We start from the raw sequence: 23,374 nt of genomic DNA, 5'->3' as shown, positions 1-23,374 counted from the left end.
AAAGAAATTGCTAATTTGAACTATTCCATTCTCTTCACATTGAATTAGCATTAATAATGAAGCTAATTGTATTGTTATCACTGTAGTATCTGAGGAAGCCTGTTGGGCAGAATGTCGTATGAACAGGAATGTCTGTTGGGATATTTAATTTCATCTCCCTTGACAGTGTTTGATTGTTCTCTTTTGTACATTTTACCGTTAACTGTTAGCGATCTGGATAACTTTGTGGAATAGGTAGAAGTTGTTCCAGGCTAGCACAAAGCATGCAGAAATCTCTACCTTAAGAATGCCAACATTCAGGGGAGAGAATTCAGGGAGTTAGCATTTCACTCCAGTGACCTAAGATATTCACCTTTTCCTTCCCAGAATTTCCCACCAGGCTATGGTTATTTATACTGACCAATACACTTCCATGTCTCTGTAATTAGAAGTAGATTTCAGGATTGCTACTTAGACCACAAGGACCTGATCCTGCAAAGGCATCTCTCCTTCCGGCCATCCACGTAGTCTTGTTTGAAGACTGCGCAGATGAGGACCTGCTCTTCCTTAGCACATGACGAGCCTTTCATCACCATCTCCCATCAGATTTTGACTGATGCCTTGGTCTCAGTAGGTACAGGGCTCTCAGCATTAATGACTGTACTTTTGCAATACTTGCATTCTGCATTGTGTTATGGTTATTTTATTAGAGTCTAATTAAGAGACATGGGTTTTGATCGGCTTGCTATAGGGACACAAAAGGAAGTTACGGATGTAGGAGTATCAGTAATAAAGCTCCTAATAAGCAGCAGTGCTTGGAGTTGTGGATGAGAAATACCTCTTCCACGCAAAACTCATTTGGTGTGCAGGGTTCATTTTTTTTTTCCTCAGTTTCTTTTTATGTTGTATTTATTTTTTAGCTTTGGGGTTGTGGGGTGGGTTTCTTTGTCTCAGGAACCTGTAGTATTGAAAATATAGGGCAACATTAGTTTATTAAAACAATTCTTTTAGTTGTCACTGCAACTGGTCGTACATAAATGATGAAGAGGAATGTATATAAAGAGGCATATTAGGTCATAATGGTAAATCCAGTACTTTTTTAAACTAACAAAAAAGCACTCTGGGGCTTGTTATTTCTCTAGTTCATACTATTCCAGATAGTTTTTACATCTTTAGCTTTATCCAGGTTCACAATCAAAAATCACAGTGCTTATATGCTCACAGTTGTATCAGTTTGACTCTCTCTTGTTTATATAAAGTTCCTCCATTAGGAAATAGATTTGCAAAAAATAGACACAGAGCTATATAATAAAAACCCAGGTGTAATACTCGTGATTCTCCACAAGGTATTTTTCTGCTCTTCTTTTCCCAAACTTCACTCCGATAGGCAGAAACTGCAACTAGAGAAAATGTTGCAGTGACCCTGAAGTGACATGATTAACCATTTAATGGAAATGGTTATTTCTTTTACAGGTTGGCTGTGTTAGAGATTAAGGTGGGGCAGGGGATATTATTCTAGGATCAAAAAAAGTGTCAAAAAATGTGCCATAATAATTAACATGCTTAGTGTTTTTTATTCCCATTACTTGATTTTCAGTATGATTTCTAAACGCTTCTCACAATTTTGCTGGTTGTTTTTTAACTTTTATTCTCATCTGTCTGTAATCATCTTGCTTTTGCTTTCCTATTTTGCCTTTCTTCTTTCGCTGCTTACTGTCCTTGCTTCCTGCATTCCTAAATTAATTGTCACTTTTTACCTTACAGTTTTATGCACTGCATGTAGACTCTTCTGTTTTCAGTGCTATTAAAGAAAGCCCCTTCAAAACATGAAATACTGTAGACTTCCTACAGAATACAAGTATTCCAATTTTAACATACAGCAAACCAAAGCTGCTAAGTTATATGGCTGTAGGCCACTCATACCTATGCAGATGGTATTATTCCACATTGGTTTCCCTCTCTTACAAGCTGTTTGTGACCAGAAGACTGGGGATGCTTGAAGTATTCTGCATCAGCTTGATAACAGGCGCCAAACAGCACAGAGATTCACACTGTCGTGAACTAATATGATACTGCTCATGGAAGTGAGTCCAAGCCATTTGTTTCATCAGCTTTGGAAGCTTGCAGTGTAGAGATGACTGGAAAGTATTATTTGAAGGGAAATACTGCTTCAAACCCTAAAACCACATTGTGGGTTTTGTCTTTTTGTCACCAGTTTTGTCTTTTTAATTCCAGTTCTTCAAATTTAAGGGCTAGAACCAACTTCTCTTTCATTCCTTCCTGACTGTTGAAAGTAAGCCACGGTAGCCTTGGTGGCTCTAGAAAAGTAGCTGTGATGGAGCCAGTGAGAATGGCACTGCAAAACTTCTAGAAGTCAATGTGATTAGCTGCAAGAACGGCAGTGAGCAGCAGTCTTAACAAGAACTCTGCAGTCCACCCACAGGTGCCTCACTTAGGTAATATAACCATGTCTCTGCCATACCTCTGTAATGTTTTTGTTTAAATTGAAAAAGTAGGATGTGTAGGCCTCTGATTCTTCAAATGTCGGCAGGTGAAACGCAGTGTATTCTTCACAGGAGCTCATGCAAACATTTTAATCTTTGTCTTGCCATGTTTAAGTTTGCAGCTGCTGGATTCTGCTTTGAGTTTCAAGTTCAAAGCCACTCAGGCACTCTTTGTGAAATATCACAGAAACCACGGAACTTCACCTGGCTTTGCAAGGAAATCTTGACAAACCACAAGTTTCCCACACTTACAGTTTTAGCTCAGAGCATTTTTTCTCCCAGCTCAGATTCAAGTTAGCTTTAGTCTGAAGGATCACGACCCTTAGGGAACTTCTTCATGAACTTTGGCCTGTTTCCAAATTTGTAACAAAACTCAGAATTCTTTCCACAATTTGGGGGTTTTGTAATGAAAGCAGAGGACAACTGTAATCAACATTGCTTTTAACCCAGTGGGTTTAGAGATGGGTCATAACCTTTGAATACAGCATCTGTGTAGTGGTAAGCTTGGCAGGCATCCGGGTTTTGACAGGTCTGTTCAAGTTCTGAAAGAGCAGTCCCACCTGTTGTCACAGCAGTGCGGCAGATTGCTAGCCCCGCCACAAAGACACGGGACGCTGCAAAACATGTCTCGGAGAAATAACATCTCCTGTGGAACACAGAGGGCTATATTGTGTTGTAAGAGACAGCCTTCACGCAAGCGGTGGAGGGGGTCGTTTAGCAGCTGGACTCTTCAGACCTATCTCTCTCAGGGCTTGCTGTAGTGCAGTCTGGAGCAGGACCTCCACCATATGTTAACAGCATCGCACATGTGCCTGTCCCAGGCAGCTCTGGCTCTGCCAAGGTTACAGGCTGTTCTAATAATTCTCCTCCTGTCTTTTTATATGTATACTACAGGTCTAAGTGGCTCAAACAAATCGCCTTTCACTTGCTGTATCTCTTACTTGCTTGTAAGGGAATGGTCAGTGTGTAGCTTGGAAATTTCTCACATGTATAAAAGCACAAAGAGATACAGTCTTACCAGCAAATGTGTCACAGTCATATGTAAACTATAGGCTAAATTCTTCCCTTTCCTGAGAACATTCTACCCTGCTCCTCTGTCTGGGGAGCTCAGAGTGGTTTTCTTTCAGCACAGTAAGGCACACCGGCTTTCTCCCTTTTCCCACCAACGGATAAAGTTTCCAAAGAAACTTCTCCCGGCTGTCTTTCCCTGAAGCTGGTTCACTCTCCCACCTGTACCCTTGTACTCTGGGAAGGGATACCTAACTTTGGCTTTTGAGGGCCAGCCATTTCTTCCATTCAGTTGCCTGTTTCGTGACCTGGTTCATTAAATATCAAGTAGTAGCATCACACTGTGTGCAAGTCTTTGTAAGAAAAGAAGGAACAGGGATGTATTGCTTTAGCCCAATTTCTTCTAATGTCAATGTAGCTGTATGCCTATGTAATTAGTCCTTACCTGTTTTGTTGGCTGAAGTTCTATACTAGAATGCACTCAAATAGAAAACTTCATTAAAATTAATAATTTTTTTCATTATATAATTCAAGTGTGTTTCTTTAAAACCTATATTCACCTTTTCAAATTTAACATTAGCCCATCTGCTTTGCTCGTTTTGTATCATTAAAAATGTAAGCAAAAAACCCCTCGGCCATTTTTTATTTATAGGAGGGTGACAAAAACATAGGTTTTCTGTATTAAAAATTGGTGTAGGTTGGTTTGTGTGGGTTTTGTTTAGTTTTTTTACATTCAGGGAAAGTGCAGAAATGTCTGAATCTCTAAACCTGAAATTTGGCAGGTACTTAAATCTTTAATGAATAGCATGTGCTTTGCAGTTTTTCCTGAAGATTTGCACATTTGCTTCTTAGGATACATCAATTGCTAATACTTCTACGAGCAGTCAGGTGGGCACACACTAAAAAAGGGAAACAGGCTTATTGTTGGGGCTTTTTGCTTTCATCAGCTATAGTATTACTTTGTTCTGCATTTGCTGTCCCTAGCTTATTACACATTAGATAGTTAAATTTGAATGAATTTTGAATTTGAATCTGTAGAGATCGAGGTAGGCTCCATTCTTTAAATGTTCATTTGCTGCTTGTTGTTGCAAGTGCTTTAAAAGCTGTGCTGAAGACTGTAAAGTTGCGGGAGCTCTAATAGAAAACATTAGTGTCTGGACTTTCAAGGGAAGAATGTGGTTAAGATTATAGTGACTGAGTCACTGTCAATGGGTGGTCTTTGAGTCCATATGGCACACAGTAGACAGGGTCACAGCAGAATCTGTGCTCAGATAGGTGACGAGCTGTGCTCTCCAAAGTGAAAGTGTTTGAAAAGGGCTGCTCTACACTGTATTTTGCCTGCACAGGAGTAAAATACTGTCAGGTTGCTTCTTAGTACAGCTTTGTTTTAACTTTGCTACAAAATAAGATAAAGGCTTTGCTTAGAAGCTCGGTCGTCATAGTGCTACATGCTCCTTTTGGCTCCTCGGATTGCTTCTTTTCATTCGGCGCGTTTTCATTGTTCTGTTAGGCTTTTAATGAGACAGTTACAAAATGTCTGCCTCACTCTGACCGCCATTTTGTAGCCTGATTTTTGGATAATGAAGACTGTGAGAAATAGAAAATAAACAGCGTGGCATGGAGGAGATTTCAAAAGGAGTACAAAATCTGCATGTTTTATTTAGACGCTTAATTGTTGCCGACTGGCTGCGTTTAAACAAGCAACTTTACAGTGTCTGGAAGAAAACCAGCTCCCGAATTTGAGGAGCTGACCTTGGGTAGATGCCATCAACTGTTCTTTTCTATTGGCACGAACGTGCTGCTGGCAGGGTCTCACTGTAGCTGCAGTCGCTCACCCAGCTCTGAATCAGAACCTGTTTACACTGTATTGGGCCACCAAATTACACCATTGTCATCATTTAACCCCAGCTGGCAAATAAGCACCACACAGCCGCTCACTCACACTTCCCCCGTGGGATGGGGGAGAGAACCTAAAAGTGAGAAAGCTCCTGGGTTGAGATAAAGGCAGTTTAACAGGTAAAGCAAAAGCTGCATGCCACAAGCAAATCAAGACAAGGAATTCATTTGCCACTTCCCATCACAGGCAGGTGTTCAGCCATCTCCAGGACAGTGGGGTTTCATCATGTGTAATGGTAATTTAGGAAGGCAAACGCCATCATTCTGAGTGTTCCTCCTCTTTCTTCTTCCCCCAGGTTTGTATACTGAGCATGATGTGATATGGTGTGGGATATCCCTTGGGTCAGTTGGGGTCCAGCTGTCCCAGCTGTGTCCCCTTCCAGCTTCTTGTGCACCCCCAGCCCATTCACTGGTGGGGTGGGGTGAGGAAAGGCCTTGACTCTGTGCAAGCACTGCTCAGCAGTAACTGAAACATCCCTATGTTGTCAACACTTTCCAGCACAAATCCAAAGCACGGCCCCATACAAACTACTATGAAGAAAATTAATTCTATCTCACCTTAAACCAGCAGAGCCTTTTATTCTTAATATTATTTGTAGCTCCTTCGCTAACCACCATTTAATCTAGAATATGTAGGTTATTTAAAAATAAGAATCTTCAAAATACCTAAGCTTAAGCTTCTCTCATAGAGCAACACATAATGTTCAGGAAAAAAGGGAGGGGAGGCTATGAATTTCATGAAATCAAGCTAAAAATGCACAATGGGAGTCAAAAGGACACTATGGAGTTGTTATTGTGGTCCTATAGATACAGTACTCACTGTGTGAGGAATTAATTTAATGGCATTTACTTGGTTCCTTTATGAAAAGCTCTGGTTTGTGTGTATAACATAGGCGAAGGGGTAATAGGGAAGGGCGCTTTACATTCACAGTAGGGTGCAGCTTCGGAGCTGTTTAAAATTCTGCCATATCTTAATGATAATAGTTAATCCCAGTATCAGAACAGTACTTCTATTTTTAAAATGCAATCAGTCAATCATTTTAATACATTGCACCCTTAGTGCCAAACACCTCAGAAAACGGTGTGTATGGCAGTAAAGGTAAAGCATCTAAAACTCCTGTGGAGTCGTTCTTCCTTTCTCACCCATACACATACAGTAAAATCTTAAAGCTGCAAGAGAAGTCTGAAATTACATGACAGAGTAAATCCTCCAAACAGGACCTATTGCCAGGTGTGGTTCTGATACTGCTATCATGGACTTAGCTGGGAAGGACAGAGAAATTGCCTTGCCTGACTCAAGTCTGTCTAGAAATACAGAATCTGCTTGTTCTTGGGGTCTGTTGGATACAACAGAAGTGTCTTGTACATTTGTTCTTCACCTGCAAAATGAGGATTAATGCTTCCTTATCGTTAGCCCTTGTAAATTACTTGGACGTTCCTCCAGTATGCTGCAGATACACCTATCACTGTTGTTAGTGATAAAAATATGAATTACATGACTCAGTAATGTTAATGGTGTATTAACTGGGAGAATTTTTAACACGATTTAAATATAAAAGTATTAGCGCCATATTCTAACAAATAACTCCAGTGACAGCATACCTGTATGTTACCTATATTTACAATTCCATGTGGATTTTCTCATAGGTGAGGTTTTTCTTGGGTCAGTCGTATTTTCAGAGTCACTTTCAACCATTGTGTTGATGAAAGGCTTTTTTTTAAAGGATCAGCAAGAAACACAGATGTTTTCAGCCATCAGACTGGTAGGAACATCACATTGGACCAAACATGCCCAAAATAATCTCATGGGAATTACTCATTAATTTCAAACATTCTTGTTGCCCCAACAATAAATGAAGGGGGAAATTCTGAAGGAGATTTTTAGTTTCAGTTGAACAGTAGCCTCCACAAATGTAGTTTTTATTCCGTTTATGTAACAAAAAAATAACTCAGTGCAAAACAAGTATAGCTGAGGTGAAATTGGAAAAAAAGGGGCAAATTATCTGGGCTCAGATCATAGGTTACATAGATAAGGCATCTGGATTTCCAGTCAGTTCTCTGAAGGTATAACTAGGAGTTAATAAGGTTTGCTTTCCTCTTACATAAGAGCATTTTTTACTCAGCGTCTGAGATCTAGGTTCCTTGGGGGATTAATAAGTGTTTTTCCATGAATTCAAAATAAGCACCTTGGAACTGCCGGGCAGCTGATGACAGTACTTCCTAGCCTTATGCATTCATAACTGTAGTAGTGTACTTTGCAATTTTTACATCTAAATCCATCCTTACTAGGGAAAGTTGCCTCAGCAAGCAGAATATAAACATTCACACCAAGACTTCTTTAAAATGTTTACTGCTTTGATAAGCCATATATATTAGGCAATATTTCAAAGGATCTCTTGTAAAGTAGCAATAACAAGGGCTTATATTTTGTGTTTGTCTACTCTGCTAGGTCCTTTTCCATTACCTGCTTCATTTTAACAGGCAGCAAGCATGTTCTGCTGCTTCCTTGAGATGCATCTGCATTGCTGACATCTGGAAAGCAGCCATATGGGGTTCCACACATAGTTTGTGGAAGCACCATTTGCTGGTGGTGCGATCTGGAGCAGACACCTCTTTTGGCAGAACTTTATTGCCATCTATTTTTAGTTGAACTCTTGTACATCAGATTACTGTGTGTGAGCCACAAGAGTGTAGCTTGTAGACAGACGCTCCAAGAAGAAAGGAAGACTTTGCTGTGTGGTTGTTAAAGTGCTTGGGAGTGAATTATCTGCATGTACTTTCTGTGACCTGCCTCCGTATCATTAGTATAACATTCAGAATTGACAAAGAAACTGAAAGGAAAGTGGGTCTTGCACTTTCCTTTCTGTTATCCTCATGGCACATGGCAGCATATAATGAACTTTGGAGGACAACACTGGCCAGAATACTCCAGTTCTAAAACAGCAGAAATGAGGTACTCCACCAGCAGAGCACACATGTGAACAACAGAATTAATAACACTTTTGTGGGGTTTCTTAGCTGAAGTCTGCAGCTTTCCACTAGTTCTAAGAGCTGTTGACTGTTGTTCTGCTCAAAGCCAGGGAAAGGCCTAATATTTCCCTAAATCCTAGGGCAGTGGAGAGAATGAAAATTTTCCAGTCTCTGTGTAAAAAACTGCCTTTCTCAGAGGCTTGCAGAAGCAGCTTGGTTTTAGTGACGTTGGTACTCGTGCTTCTGTAACTTATTGCACATTTCTATGTCAAATAAATGTATATGCATTTGTAGTTCATCATACTTAACCACGCAGGGTAAAAATGAAAGACTTAGGCCTCTTAGTAGGGTATGTTGTTAGTGTATGTTTTGGAATTTATGTTACAGTTTCATGCATTGCTTGTTGAATGGTAGAGGACAGACTGTCATGGTGGAGTACATCAAGCATCTGATTCTTTTCTGAGCCTTTTCTGAAAAGGAGATTTTGGATATAGGAAGAGCAGAACACTCAAAAACTTAAGTTGTTTTTGAATTGCCATTTGTGCAAAAATATGTTGTATCTTTACTAAACAATTGTTTTAAGCTCATGGAGAATCTTCATGAAAAATGTACTTTTCTTTTATGAAGATGCTTAGGCATTTTTTTAATTGATTTTATTTTTATATTATTACTATTTTTAAGTAAGACCTTACTCCTCTAAATGTAGATTGTAGGTCTTTACAAGCAGGTTGCAAGCAATTAGTTACACAGTGTTTGGACTCTGAAAAGGACTTTACAGATCAGCAATGGCTAGGAATGTAACCTAGTGCCAGGTGAATGGGCAGCTTTCATTCCTTTCCCATAGCTAATGTGGAAGGGTCAGAAATGATCACATCAGGTTTTTAAACAAAATTGTAAGAATTGCAGTGTCCATGTTTCCAGAAGCAAAAGAGCTTGCTAGCATTCAGCATCAGCTGTGTTGGGCTTCTTGTCTTGATGGTGGTTTACGTCGGTATTTTTTGTCTGATCATTGCTTCTTAACATTACTTTACCAAAGCTGTTCAGTTCAAAGATCTCAGGGAGAGGACCTCAAGCAAATGCCAGTATTTAAAAGTCATTGCCATTGTTTCCCTTTGATGTTAGATACCTGTTTTCATGTAGCAAGAAGCTTTTCCTGCGCCTACTCTATCAGGTCCCAGTTATGATAACATGTAGTTTGTGTAGATACACTTAAGTATAGTCTGGTATATAGTATATATAGTCTAGTATCCAGATACAGCTGTAAACCTTTAAAAATTACATTTCATACTATACCAGTCTTCCTATCTATATATTGTTTGGTTTTGGGTAACAGGCCATTCTGAGAGCCCTTCTGTTATTAAAGAAGATATAAATGAAGTATTTGTGTATTCTCATACGCCTTATTAAGCAATCCTGTGTCTTATGTTCGCATTTTACTCTAGATATTGCAAAATACTTAGTTTACTTACTTCATCATTTATCATGCAGTGTGGATAGTTAAAGTTGTGGCAATCCTATTCATTCTTTCTACTTTAATAATTGGTAGTAGGTTATGTTTATGTTAGAAAGATCGTAGTTTTTCTTACATGAGTTACCAAGTAAGTGAGTGTTATAATTGTTATGCAAAGTTTAGATGTTTTATTATTGATAGAAAGTGGTGTTTCTTTCTTAATGGGCTGTTTATTTGGAAAGTTTGGTGTTACAGTTGTCTGTCCAATTACAATTATTTGGGGTTTGGTTTCTTTTTTAGAAACTAAAGATCATACTAGCAAAATATATTGACAATCCACCACCAAGCTTGGATTACCAAATATATTGCTAATCCACCACCAAGCTTTGCAGGTTCCTGGTTTTCCACCAGCCCAACATTTTGCATAGACAGTATCAGCTGTCTTTGGAGGAGGCAGACTACCATGCCACAAAAGACTGTAAAGCCATTAAGGAATTCAGCAAGTCTGAGAGACTTTTGTGCTGAACCTTTGCATTTGCAAGTTCTCTTTCATGTGACATTTTTCCATGAAAGTTTGCTTACAATTATCATTAAAGTATTGTACATTCAAAATGTCTCTTACTGGACAGGCTCAGTCTGCCTTTGCTGAAATCAGCCACACAGTCCAACTGACAGTGGTGCACTTTTAGTATCCAGCATTGAGATTAGAGTGTATTCTGGAATGATAGACCCAGTGTGTATGTCCCAGTTCATCATCCACATTTTATTTAAAAGTGTTTGACTTTTTGGCTTGTTTCTGTAAAAGTGCTTTCTATGCACTGTCAATGCTTCAAGACAGGAAGTAAGAAACTTGTATATTAACATTTACACAGTGCAATAAAAGACTGTGAAAAATGTGCATTTGACAACATAAATAGTATCCAAATAAGAATTATCAAAAATATGGATATATACAATATATGGACAAGGAAATATTTATTTGTTAGTAGGGAACCAAGTTTTAGATTTCTTAAGTGTTTTGTGTTTAAATATTCAACTCTGATGATTTATAAATTCTGTATATTTTTGTTTGGCTTTTTTTTTCCTTCCTTGCTTATGTATTTTACAGGCTCTGATTTTCTGGCAACAACAGAGCAGGTAGAATTACTTGATGCTGAGAACCTTGTTAATTTTATGGCCTATTTTCACATGGAGATCAGCTTTTATTTCCCTCTCAGTCTTTATTCTTGATTCAGTTGTTAGTAAGGTTTACCGAGCAAAAACACTGGATGTATTATGGGAAGAAATCCAATCAATGCAGCACTAAGGGACAGTCCTTCAGAGTCCTCCCTAGTGGCTGTGAGCCAGACTAGGGGTTACTATGAGGTTACTCTGTCTGACTTTAACCAAAATACCCATCTACTTCTGAAAAGGCTGCCAGCAGCCTTGTGCATGTGTAACAGAAGCCTCATTAATATAAGCTTCCAATATATATACACCTGTTATACTAGCCCCCAGCACAGAGCCTGTGTTTCCTATTTTAAACACTTTGCATGTTTGTCTGCATTCCCTTCTGTCTGCAGTTGCTCTAGTGTGGTACTGCAAGAACAACTCGTATTCAGTACGTCCAGGGAATGTCGAAGGCTAAATAAAGTTGTGGCAGATGTCAGTGGACTTTGCCAAACGCTGTTTTTCAAGCTAGATAGTTTGAAAGATTTGTTAGCTAATCCAGACTTTGTGATACACAAGTAACCTCATTAGTAGTGTCTTCAAGTGGATTTCTTTAGTGCCTGCTCCTTCTTCAGTTATTGTTGCAGAGAATTGCATTGACGTACGTGTGGAAAACATGTAACTCTGCTCTTCACCTTCCTCCCAAGCCCTAATCTTCCTGTTCATGTACAGAGTTTAATATTTAGAGTTGAAATATTTGAAAGATACAGCACTTCTCAGGGCTTTTACCTGTTTTGACTCTGTGTTCTAATAAAACATTTGAGAGCAACATGACTCTAAGATAAACTTTTCCCCTTGTATGAAATATTTGTTCAGCACATTCCACAATATGGGTTTACCTGAAAAGTTACGTATCTTTTTTTGTTAAATACAAAAAAGAAACTATCAAAAGCAGTATCGGATACAACTGCTGATTCAGCACAGGAGCAAAACCTTAGCATACTCACTGAGTCATGTACTTTCTGGCTACCTAGCTTTGTTTTCCAGACCAATGCATTGAAAATCACATGTGTCAGTACTTCTTGTAGGCCCTTGCCATATGTTGCATGAGAGCAGTAAGTTTGCTTCACATAGCTCTCAAGCAAAGTATACTGTTCCCCCAAGCAGGTCCGAAGATGATGCAGATCTGTGGTGCTCTCAATCAGAAGCTGGCAACATGTTCTTAGCTGCACACAGGTGGGTCCAGGGGATACCCTTCTGGTAACTGTGTGGCTCCTGTTACATCATGAAGTGGAGAGAAATTTCTGTAAGCAGGCACATCTGCTGTTGCATTCACAGTTTTCATAATTGTCTTCACAATGCACAGTTAACAATATCTGTGTTTAATTTTTGTTTCCAAGGCTTTTTCTGTGGAAATTTTCAGTAAGGGATGAATCCTAACACTAGATATTAATGGCTAATAGTAGCCACTGTTAGTTGCTAAATATGGAATGTACTGCACTGAATCAGAGAGATGCTGGAGAAACTGAATTAGCTGTACTTCCGCTTCAACAACTCTCATCTGCAGTGTTGTTCTCCTTGTTCATACTGTGTGGCAGCATTTGATTGTGGATTACAGCCTGAGAAGTGTAGGGCAATTTCAGTATCCATGTGTATTAAACAAAAGCTTGAGAAACAAGTTTCCTCAGTTAAAAATCTGAAGAACTTAAGAATTGACACTCTGGAGCAGACTAAGGGTTTGTCTGGCTTACGTTTCCAGCAGTGATTAGTAGACTGCTAGTGTTATGGAAGAAATACAAGTGGTGATATGCACAAGGAATAAACAGGCAAAAGTGCTGTGGATATTCAGGTTAGTCACGCTGCACGTGGAAAATCACCCTAGACTATAGTTGCCATAGGTCAGAACATTCTTACACTAAAACCTGCAATTTGTATGATTGGGTTCACAGAAACATATTTTAGCATGCTGGCCTGGACAGTACATCTTGTCAAACACCAGACATGTCTGGAGTTAAGTACATATATTCCAGCCATTTGCTAATGATCTAATTGTGTGAACATTCATCTTCAGTGACAGTAAATGCAAGATTGTTCAAATACAATCAATAACTAACTTAGTCTTAATGCTTCTTTACATAATGGTTTTGATTTGACTTGATTGTTTCCATATTATTTCAGCATAAACCCCATTCTTTTAGTCTTTGCAGGTGTTTTAAGGACTTTGTTGTTGGTTGAGGTAGCATTGTGTCACATAAATTTACATTGTGCATAAGTGTTTTAATAAAGTTGCACAGTCAAGCTGTAGAGCTTACAGGTACATGAGATAGTTGTAGTTACCACACCTAGGATGTCTTGTGGAAGTTATGGAATTACTCCAAAAAAAAAGATTCATAGCAAACACTTTCCTAAAATAGGATTAGTGGTGCAACCTCATAGAGATCATACTTCAACCTTATCCATTGCAGTACAGTTCACCTCTGAAACGGCAATCCTGTAACTGCATTTGACCACAAGTACTATTCTATGCTTTTCATATGTTCTACTTTCACCAAGATTATCTGAACAGGTGAAGCAGAAATGAATTACAATTTTCCAAGGTCTATTTAGGAGATACTTCTTTTCTTTAAAGTTTAATTAAGTTCCTTGAAGTTAAAAAATAAAAGTATCAGATGCAGCAAGCTAACACTGAAGGTACTAGATTGTTCAGTGACCATTTAGAGCTCAAATCAGTTTTTGTTAAATACAATTCCTGTTTCAAGAAAGCAAGTATTAACCATTTTAAAGGAATGAAACTAGTCTGGTCCTGATTTTAGAGGTTATATTTCTGTAATGGGCAGCATAGGCCTGTACTTCCAGTTGGGGTTAGGTTGCCTTTTAACACTCTGTCTCTCTGAACAAACGCTTTAGTCCATGTAAAACAGAAATGAGCCTGTCAGGAGTGCTATTAGTTGGGTAAGTTCAGTAGGCTTTTTTAGCATTATTAGTAGTAGTTAGTTGGAGCAAGACTTTTTCTGTGGGAAGACAAGAAGAAAGTGATTCCTTGAAAGTTTCATGTAATACATTGTTGAAACTTAGTTGCTATAAGCTGTTACTATTGTGACTGTATTTCTGAAAGGAAACATTTCACTAAAGAGAACCACCCAGCAAGTGCTTTTAATTTTTCATAGGAATTTGCTGCTAGGTTCAGTTCTTGGGTTTTCCAATAGAAAAGCAAGTATTTTCAGTCCATGACTCAGGTGTCATACACAGGGATCTTTGGATATTGGAGAGGAAAAACGTTAAAAGTCCTCAAGAAAGATTGGTCAGCAGTCTGGCCAGTACAGGGAAGAGGAATAGGGATGGAGAACCTGTAAAGGCAGTGAAAATTTGCACAGTAGTCTAGTTAAGGCTAACTGTAAATTACAGCTTACTAACATTTTGCTGCATGGAGGAAATAATTCTTGTAGAAGTGGCACAATGGACTTCCACTTTCTGGAAGTCAGTTAAGAGGTAATGTAGATTGAAACCTACTCCTCTTGGTGGCAAGTCCTCAAGAAAATACTTGCATGCTATTGTTGAAGTGGTCAAAAACACCCCAGCAGTAGGGTTCCAGTCAGTCATGTTGTTTTAGGAGTTTTAATCAATTAGAAGGATAATTTCTCCTTTCTTGCCATTAAGTAAACATCTTGCATTGCTATACAGTGAACTGTGGCTTTTCCATTTTAGTGAACATTATGTGTCTGTTGTAAGTTTGGTGTTTTGCATTGCACTACTGTCATTGTGTGTAAGAACCACTTTTAGGTAATCATGAGTTAAAACAGCAATTCTGTTGTATTGAAACCTGCCATTGTAAAAGGGTGGCTTATCCTATTGGCCTTCAAAAATATATACTCAGGCTAAGCTAAAAGAGGTAAATTGATTTGCTTATTAATCCTTGAGGTTATCTGTAGCACCCTTTATTTTGGTGCGTTGGATTAGTGAGGAATGCCTGTCTCTGTGACTTTGGCTAAAACTAGGTGTACACTTGCTTAACTCTCAATGTGTAGATACTGAGCACAAAGGACAATTTTAGTCTCTGTTCTAAATATGCGTTATCATTAGTTCACTGACTCTCAGGCTGTAACACTTTACTGTCTCAAATACTGTAGTTAACGCACTCCTGCTGCTTGCCTTCTCTTTTTGCTTTTACTTACAATGTTAAAATACAGTTCCTGCTAAGGAAGGTCATATTTGTTGCTTGGGAAACCATATATCTGATGTACAGTAGTACCCCATTTCAGAATTATACATAATATCTTCAATTTGAATTCTGTATTCAAGTCCTTGAAGCATGGGCATAGTGCATTTCAGAAAACGGGAACAAGTTTAGTATGGTGCTTCTTGTACATTCTCATGTTTCAGCAGAAGTATATCTGGGCAACTGCTGCTCTTCTGTGCTAAATCTAAAAGTGAGAGCTTTCTTAACTCTCTGGAGGAGGAATTTAAGATCCAGTCATAAAAACACTGACATGACTGAGTGAAGTTTTTCACATCTAAACACCTGCAGGGTTGTAGTCTACTGTAGTAATGGAATAGTCTGAAAACCATGTCTATAAAGTCTCAGTGTAGCACTCTATCAACATATATTCTTTATACAGCTTTAAGTTAGTCATGTTTGAACAGTTTCTGCACTTTTTTCTGCCTGTGGGTTCCCATTGGCCACATGTCTGAACGAAGCTGAACATTATTTTTGTGTACAATACCTATATTCTATTTTAAGGAAAAATATACACATGCATTTTTCTTCTTTATTAATAAACTGAGTGACACTTTAAAATAAATTATTTCAGCTGTTCAGAATGGTACACAGATGTACCAGCACATTCAGAGTAAGCTGAGTTGTGAGCAAAGTATTTTGTCACCAAAGGAGCAGAAGAGGAACTGGTCTCTGATCACTAAGGCAAAATAAAGCAGTAGTGAGATGGTGGCTTTGAGAAAAATAAGCCAGTCTATTCTAGTACTTGGGTGAATTATGGAAGCAGCAACAAAAGAGAGGGAAAATCTTACCAAAAGAAAAATGTGGGAAAAGCATAAAGGTATGCTGTGGAGTGACAGAGCAAGACTGAAATAGGTGGGGAAAAAATAGAAAATCAGTCTGGGACATAACTTAAAAAAGACAGCTGGGGCTTATAAAAGCCATAACATTAACATAATTGATATCTTCACAGCGTCATAGAAAGAGAGGATAGGAATAAGAAGTGAATAGGCATTGGTATGAATGGGGAAATGCCAAAAGGGAGGTGTCTTTTTTTGGAGGAAAGCAATATTCCACAGATATTTGATGGGGTGTTGAATACATGCAAGTTTTGAGGTCATTATGGAGAAAAGTAGCCTTTCTTCAAAAACCATCGTCAGAATTAGCTGTAGAAAACTAGAAGCATTAAGACGTGAATAGATTTAGTATTCAGTGTGCTGAATAGGCAGAGAACAGTCATAGCATCACTTCTGTGAGATGACCCAGAACAATTTATCAGGTGTTGCTTCACATTCCTCATAGTTCTATGACTATCACAATACAAGAAAACAGAAGTTATTTCACCAGATTATAAATACTTTTATATGTAATTAGTGGTTGCTGTATTTCACTGTGATCACAAAGGGCATGCACAGGTATTACTAACACACACATTACCAGGAAAAGTGAGTATCACTGGTTACTGAGACTAAATGGCTGAATACTACATTTTATGAATGATTGATACCTAATATATTGATATCCATGCTTTGTTGATTAGTCTGAGCACAGCTAATCTTTCTGCTGCCAATTTTTATAGCAGTTTTAAAGGACTGAAAACAAGGCTGATATGCAGGAGTAAAGGTTGAAATATTTTTATCTGGTAACTTTTCTTTAAAATTGCTTGGCTGTGAAAGTAGAGGAGACCTTTTCAACTCAAAGCTTTCAAGGTCTGTGGCAGCTAAATTGAGTAGTCTCCAAAATCTGAAGTCATAGTGCTTCCCTGAGGGTAAAGTCATCCCTCTACAAAGTGCCATTCATGCCCCATTTACCCTCGATTAAGGCTTTCAAAGTAAGCTTGAAGTGGGACACTGGCCTTCTATTGAAGCGCATTCCTCACCTGCAGAAAAGAATTTGGAAGGCCTGCATTTAATATTAATATCTGTGTGTCTGTTTCTCACTTTTTCTGCCTCATAATGATAACATATATATTTTATTATTTTTTCTCCTTTATTTTTTGAAACAGAAAGAATGACATAGTGGGGAATCAAGCTGGAAGATGAAATAAGTGAAGAGTGGTCATCTATGCAGAGGAAATGACAAGGTATGCATAGCAATCACACTGGAGATTCATTTCTTGCTGGTGCTTAGGTCTTCATGGTAGATTACTTCTGGCAATAAAGTTTAAAAATAGTCCTCAGGAACCTTGAAAAAGATGTTTTGAAAAGAGCTTTTTTCTTCTGTTTGATTGCCAGAGTAAGCAAAGTAAGTATTTATGTCTTTATAAATATCTTTAAGATACATCTTTAAACTCATTACTATGCTGAATTGGAGTTGTATTTCTACAAGTAAATGGCAGTCACATTCATGAATTAAGGGTTTTTTTGGCAAAGGCCAATAAAAACAACCCTTCTCTCAACAGCAAGCTGAAATCCCTCCAGATACTGTCAATGGTCATTCTTGAGACTTTAAAATGATCATTCCATGGATTCATTTAAATCACGGTACACTCAGGGCAGGAGTTGTACCATTTTCTCTCTTTGTCATTTATAACCATTACAAGAAGATGTGCTAGGACCCGTTTTGCACTGCAGTTAAAGAATATGTTCTTTTACATTTGTCATCCTGTAGATATGTAACTTGAGGAAAGCAAAATCAGCACTACTAATAACTTATGCCTCTAAAATATTTTCAGTAATGTGGATGTATAATATTTATACAGTGACTGCTAAGAGACTGGCACAAGCTATATGCCACTTGAGTTATGAGGTTAAATGTTACTTCAGTGATGCATAAAATCTGTATTGACCATCTGCCTAACATTGAATTGAACCCATTAATGAATGTGAAATAGGGAATTATGATCTCTGTTTAACAAGTGATAAAACTGAGCCCCAAAGGGCTCGTGTAATCGTTTCAAGTCATATAGGTAGCATATAATAGAGCCAGCAATGAAAGCCAGCTCACCCGACCTGCCATCCTTCCTATTTGGACATCCCTGCATTTGGTGTCCTTTTTGCTATGTTCCGTCATGTTTGGAATGTGTACATCAAGAGCTATGCATTCTTTATACACTGTTTTAACCATCAAATTCTCTTGCAGAGTAACTTAAAGCATGCAGTTAATGTGGATCAAGCTGGTCCATAAAGAAGAACATGAGACAGTGCAAAAAGGCCGGCATAAATAGCACCAGATGGCCTTTATAAACCGAGCAAAGGCACAAAATGCCAAAAGGGAGAGTTGTTATTGTGACCTCTCTCTATTTTTTTGCATATTGTTGACAGGAAGACTACGCAGATCTTTCTGTAGTACAGAGCGGAACTGCTGGTGTAGGACGATTTTCCTTTTGTAATCTTGCTGAACATCTCTTTGATTTTCTTTAGTAAATGTCAGGTCACATGTTGGCTGCTTGCATTCTAAAACTCAAGTATAAATCATTTTCTCTAGTGACAGAAACTGTCATTTTACCTTGCAAAATATTTTTCTAACTGTATCTTATGTAACTGTTACAGTTGTTGACATTTTCCTTAAAAGCCCTGTTCATTTGACACACAAGATTCAGTATAAATCTATAAACTGGAACACAGAATTCTTTTGCCTTTGCTTCTGTTTCCTTTACCATGAGTTGAAGAAAGCAATGTTATGCATTTCTGAGTCACACTTTAGGAAGGTATTTTATTTTTAATATCATTAGAATTTTAAAAGAAGGGGAAGGCTAAACCTTAGCATAGGTGAAACCAAGAGTTAATACGCTTCAATTATAGAAAGTGGCTATTAAATTTTGATGGGATGCTATCACTGATACTTCAAATAAAATGTTGATGTGGTGATGTGGGGAGTGTGGATAATGAGTTGAATGCTAGAGAAAGGCTGTTGATTTTTATGGAAAATGTGTATAAAAAATACATGATCCTCCACCAGAGATGTTCATGTCAGTGCACAGGCTCCTTATCTCTCTCTTGGGTTGTGTTTACAAGAATACAGCCCTATATAGCTGTGTGAAAATATTTTTCCAGGCCTTGTGTTGTGCCTGATTCCTGCCCAGTTTAAAGGTGATGATACTCTACCATTAATAATTTGCCTTCCATCTACTCTTACATGTCTGCAGAAAACTATAGATACATCCTCCTGATGGATCTTTTAAATCAATTTCACCAAAAATCATAATTTCTTAGAAAAATGGCTGCAGAACACGGAGTCAATTGAAGTTCCTGCTGGCAAGGCCTCTGACTTGCAGCTTCTGCTGGACCCAGCTGAGGGATGGAAGAGAGGATTTTTGCAGCTGTTTCAGGTCATTACCTGTGCCAGTCTTGCCCTAATGAGCAGTGAATTAAAGTGTTTCCACATTGTTCTGCAAAAATAAATTCAAGAAACACTGTGTTCCTTCTGAAGGAATGCTCCAAGGGTGATCTGGGTGGCAGGAGTCTTGTCTTGAGCACAGGTATATTAATCCTAATGTATCCAAATGTTTTAGTTAAATTTTAATCAAGCTGGAGATCCTTATGGTAGATGCAGAGTATTTGAAGACACCTTTTGGAGTCTGAAGATATATTAAGGTGATCTGAACTGGGATCCGAATTGTTGGGTTAAGTATTCTGTTGCTGTTAAAACTTTGCCAGGTTTAGGAATGGAAGTCAGTTCTTCATCTAAATATGTCTGCTTTATAATGAGATGCTGTATACCTGCATAGCAAATAGTTGAATTCAACACAGACAAACATTAGAGGGGAGCTTTGTCTCAGTTAAAGAAAGGAGTGAAAAGTTCCCTACTCATTCCCATGACTGCCCTGAAAGCTAAGCTTCCCACAGAGCTTAGAGCAACCTACTCTGGCATCTGTGGCATCTCGTGATCATGAGTTTGGGCTTTGTAGAATCTCACTTCCTTTCTTCTCAAAATCGGAAGCAGGAGACGGGTGCCCAGGAAACAGATACCCTATATCAGTCTACATACTTACATGAGCTGAACGTTGCCAAGGCTGGTTCATGGACATTACAAATCATTCTCCTCAGCTCATAGAGTCAGGAACATAATACTTTACAGTTGTGGAAGTGAAGCACAGTTGTGAATACTTTAGGATGTATAGCCTCAAAGGTTGAGGACAGATATTTAAAAGCATTCAGCATGGGTCAGCTCATTTTGTAACATTTTCAGGGAGACCAACAACAAGGTTGCAGTTTGCCTTTGGAAGTCTGGCTGGTTATTTCATCTAAAGAGGCCAGGAGAACTGATTTTATTTTTCTGAAAACCCAACACAAGTATTTGGCCAAGATCATGAAGGAAATTTGTGATACAGTTGTGAAATGAATCCTGCTCTCTCAAATTTCTGCACACCCAAAGGACCTTCTTCCCTCCCTCCTTATGCTCTTTTTTGTTCCAAAGACTTCTTTTGCTGAGTTTTTGGAAGACAATACAGCTCTTCTGTGAAGTATTCTCATTAAATCTCTCTTTCTCTTGCTGCAAGCTGTAATAGAGGGAGACTCCCAGCAGTACTCTCAGGAAGACCTATAGTGCACATTAGAAAATACTGGGTCCTGAACCCTGAAGTCTCCAAAGGCTTACTGGATGATCTCCTTTTAAGACCTCTGTTGGTACCAGTTATCTCAAATTACAAACCACTGGCAGGGCTCTGAAATCTGCAAGAGTAGATCTTCACAGTTTTTATATGTCCCAGGAGATGTACAAAGAAAGGGAGGATGATTAAAGTTTATGGAGTGAGCAAAAAGAAGTCAGAGGGACCATTTCTTAGTGTTCTTTTTATGATTTTTTAGAGGAAAAATACCATTCACTGACAGGCCTTTCTAATGATTACGTATCTGTGCAAAAACTGTGAGTTTTGCATTTGCAAGAAGGCCTAGATGAACACATTTTTTTTCTACTGGAAAACTTCAGACTTTAGCATTCTCAATATTAAGATCATTGGAGCCAGGGGTCCCTGCTGATGTTACTAAAATGAACTTTAATCAATCTTGAAAAAAGACTTTAATAACCTGAATTATGGTCCTCAGTGCTAGATCTTTGGTAGGAGAGGCAGCCTAGCAGTATTGATTTTCTAATGCTCAGCATTTCTTCTGATAGTTTTGCCACTTGTTAGCAGTGTGTATTTTAATAAAACCTCCATTTATAAAGGGCCTTTTCTCAGCAATCTTTCTATTTTTAAGTGGAATGTTTTTACATCATTCACATATATATTTCTTCATTTGGAAGAAAACCCATGTTTTTGATTCTGGATTCTAAAAGTAATCTAAAAATGAAAACTTCCTTCCCTTTCTAATTATGACACAGCTCTTGTCAGTGTTGCCAGATGGGGAAGATAAGCAGAAAGTAGGATGGATACCCAACCAGTTTTATCCTTTCATTTTCTCTTTTTCTTTGAAGAGGCAAATGCTTTTCTTTGACTCAATACAGCATTTTAACTCCTGGCCTGTATGTATAGAAGAACTGAAGAGTTGATTTTAATAAAAAAGCCTGGAGAGGTTTAGGAAATTCAGAGCCTCCCTGAGAGAACTGCAAATATCTAAAAGGGGCTGCCTTCATTTTTGGCCAGGAAGTCCAATGGGAATGCATAGGAGCAGTTTACTGATCATACATGAAGAAAGAAGTGGAGAGGGGGGCAGGGGAAGGAGGGGGGAGAGGGGATCTGAAACTAATAATGCTGCTAATATTTCTCTACATTTGTGTTTGTTGAAGTAAATTACAACAAAGTCCACAGGTGGCATCTTGCATGTGGCCTGCAGCCTTCTGACCTCCTTCTGAAAGGTGACCTTGTGGTTTGATAGGTTGGCTCTAGACCACTAATGCTTCTCCACAGCACTACTGCTGTATCTTTATAGGGACTGCTAAATGTTGTGGTATGTACCACAGAGGCCACTGTCCAGAGAAAAGTGTTGTTAAACTGTGAGAGGGGGTTAACCACAAAATATTTACCATTTTATGTGCACTGGAAAAAAAACCCATAGCTGAAAACAGGATTTTCCTTTAGTGCTCTTTGTGAATTGTGGTTTTACATTTGCTACAGAAAAGGTTCTGTACAGTGTTGGTTCTCCAACTCGGATGGCAAACAATGATTAACCAGTTTCTTCCAAGTGCTCACTAATGAGCAGAAACCAAGTTGAACCAGTTATTCATATTGAATTAAACTTAAAAATAAGGTCATGTAGTTACAAGCATTAACATTCTCATCTAAATCAAAACCTTCCCAGAATAGTGCACTTGGGGCTGGATGTCTTTCTTCAAGCTTATTTCTAGTGGCAGAGGATATGAAGAAGTAAATGATAGTAGAATATGATTATAGTTCTTAATGTAGTTTAAAATTACTCCATTTTAAGTGAAATTGATGCACAAGGTCAGGACCTCTTAACCACATACATTTAAAAGCCTGTCCTATGCAAAAGTGTCTTGTGTGCTGCTCTTGAGACTTACTATCATGCCTAAAGCTTCTTTAAGATATGAGTGGAAGCTCTGCTATAACAGCAGTATCAAGGATTTTGGATTTATGGCATTAAGAGTTAATGGGAAGCACATTTGCTGTACATTCACATTCTTAAGCTGTTTTACTCATAGAACTTAAAGGCTGAATGAGGCCTAGGTTAGATAAGCTTTCAAATACAAATTAAAACAAAAAAGGAAAGTTTTAATATTGATGATTTAAGAAATAGTGCATGTATGTGTATACTGCCATCAGTGAGATTGTAATGAAGCACGCTGGGGACCAACTGTCTGGGAAGCAGCTCTGTAGGATCTAAGATCTAGGAGTCCTGATGCACAAGTTGATTGTGCCCTTTGGACAAAGAGCCAACTGCATCCACTGTGGTAGCAAAACTACATCCAGCAGCTCTAGAGACGTGACGCTCCTCAATGTATCACTTGTGAGACTGGTTTTAGAGTATTATGTCCAGTTTTGGGCACCCTGGTTCAAGAAAGATACCACCATACTTGCATGAGCCCATGGCAGTCATCAGTCTAGTCAGGGCTGGAGCATGTGGTAAACAAGAAGCTGAGAGAGCTGGGTCTGTCCAGGCTGGAAAGAGAAAGGCAAAGGGGAGACTTTATTGCTGTCTGCAACTATCTGATCGCAGGCTAAGGAGAAGATGGAGCCCAGCTCTTCTCAGAAGCACACAGCAGTAGAACGAAGGACAAGAGCTACAGGCTGGAACATGAGAAATTCCAGTCAGATACAAGGCAAATATTTTTACCAAAGAATGGTCAAACACTGGGACGGGTGCACAG

At 38.6% G+C, this 23,374-nt stretch overlaps 1 long non-coding RNA gene across 2 annotated transcripts in view; it reads left to right on the top strand.

Moving 5' to 3' along the window:
• Positions 1–23,374, top strand: part of LOC115946330 (uncharacterized) — a 97,049-nt gene that overhangs the window by 62,925 nt on the left and 10,750 nt on the right. For both annotated transcript variants that reach the window (XR_004549622.1, XR_004549623.1), the window contains one exon: positions 17,175–17,252. This is a non-coding gene — a long non-coding RNA (uncharacterized lncRNA). The remainder of the gene's footprint in view (positions 1–17,174; positions 17,253–23,374) is intronic.

This window comes from Melopsittacus undulatus, chromosome 5 (assembly GCF_012275295.1).
Source record: "Melopsittacus undulatus isolate bMelUnd1 chromosome 5, bMelUnd1.mat.Z, whole genome shotgun sequence".
NCBI classification, from domain to species: domain Eukaryota; kingdom Metazoa; phylum Chordata; class Aves; order Psittaciformes; family Psittaculidae; genus Melopsittacus; species Melopsittacus undulatus.
The sequence above is the reverse complement of the archived record's forward strand: the minus strand, read 5'-3'. Positions and strand labels throughout refer to the sequence as shown.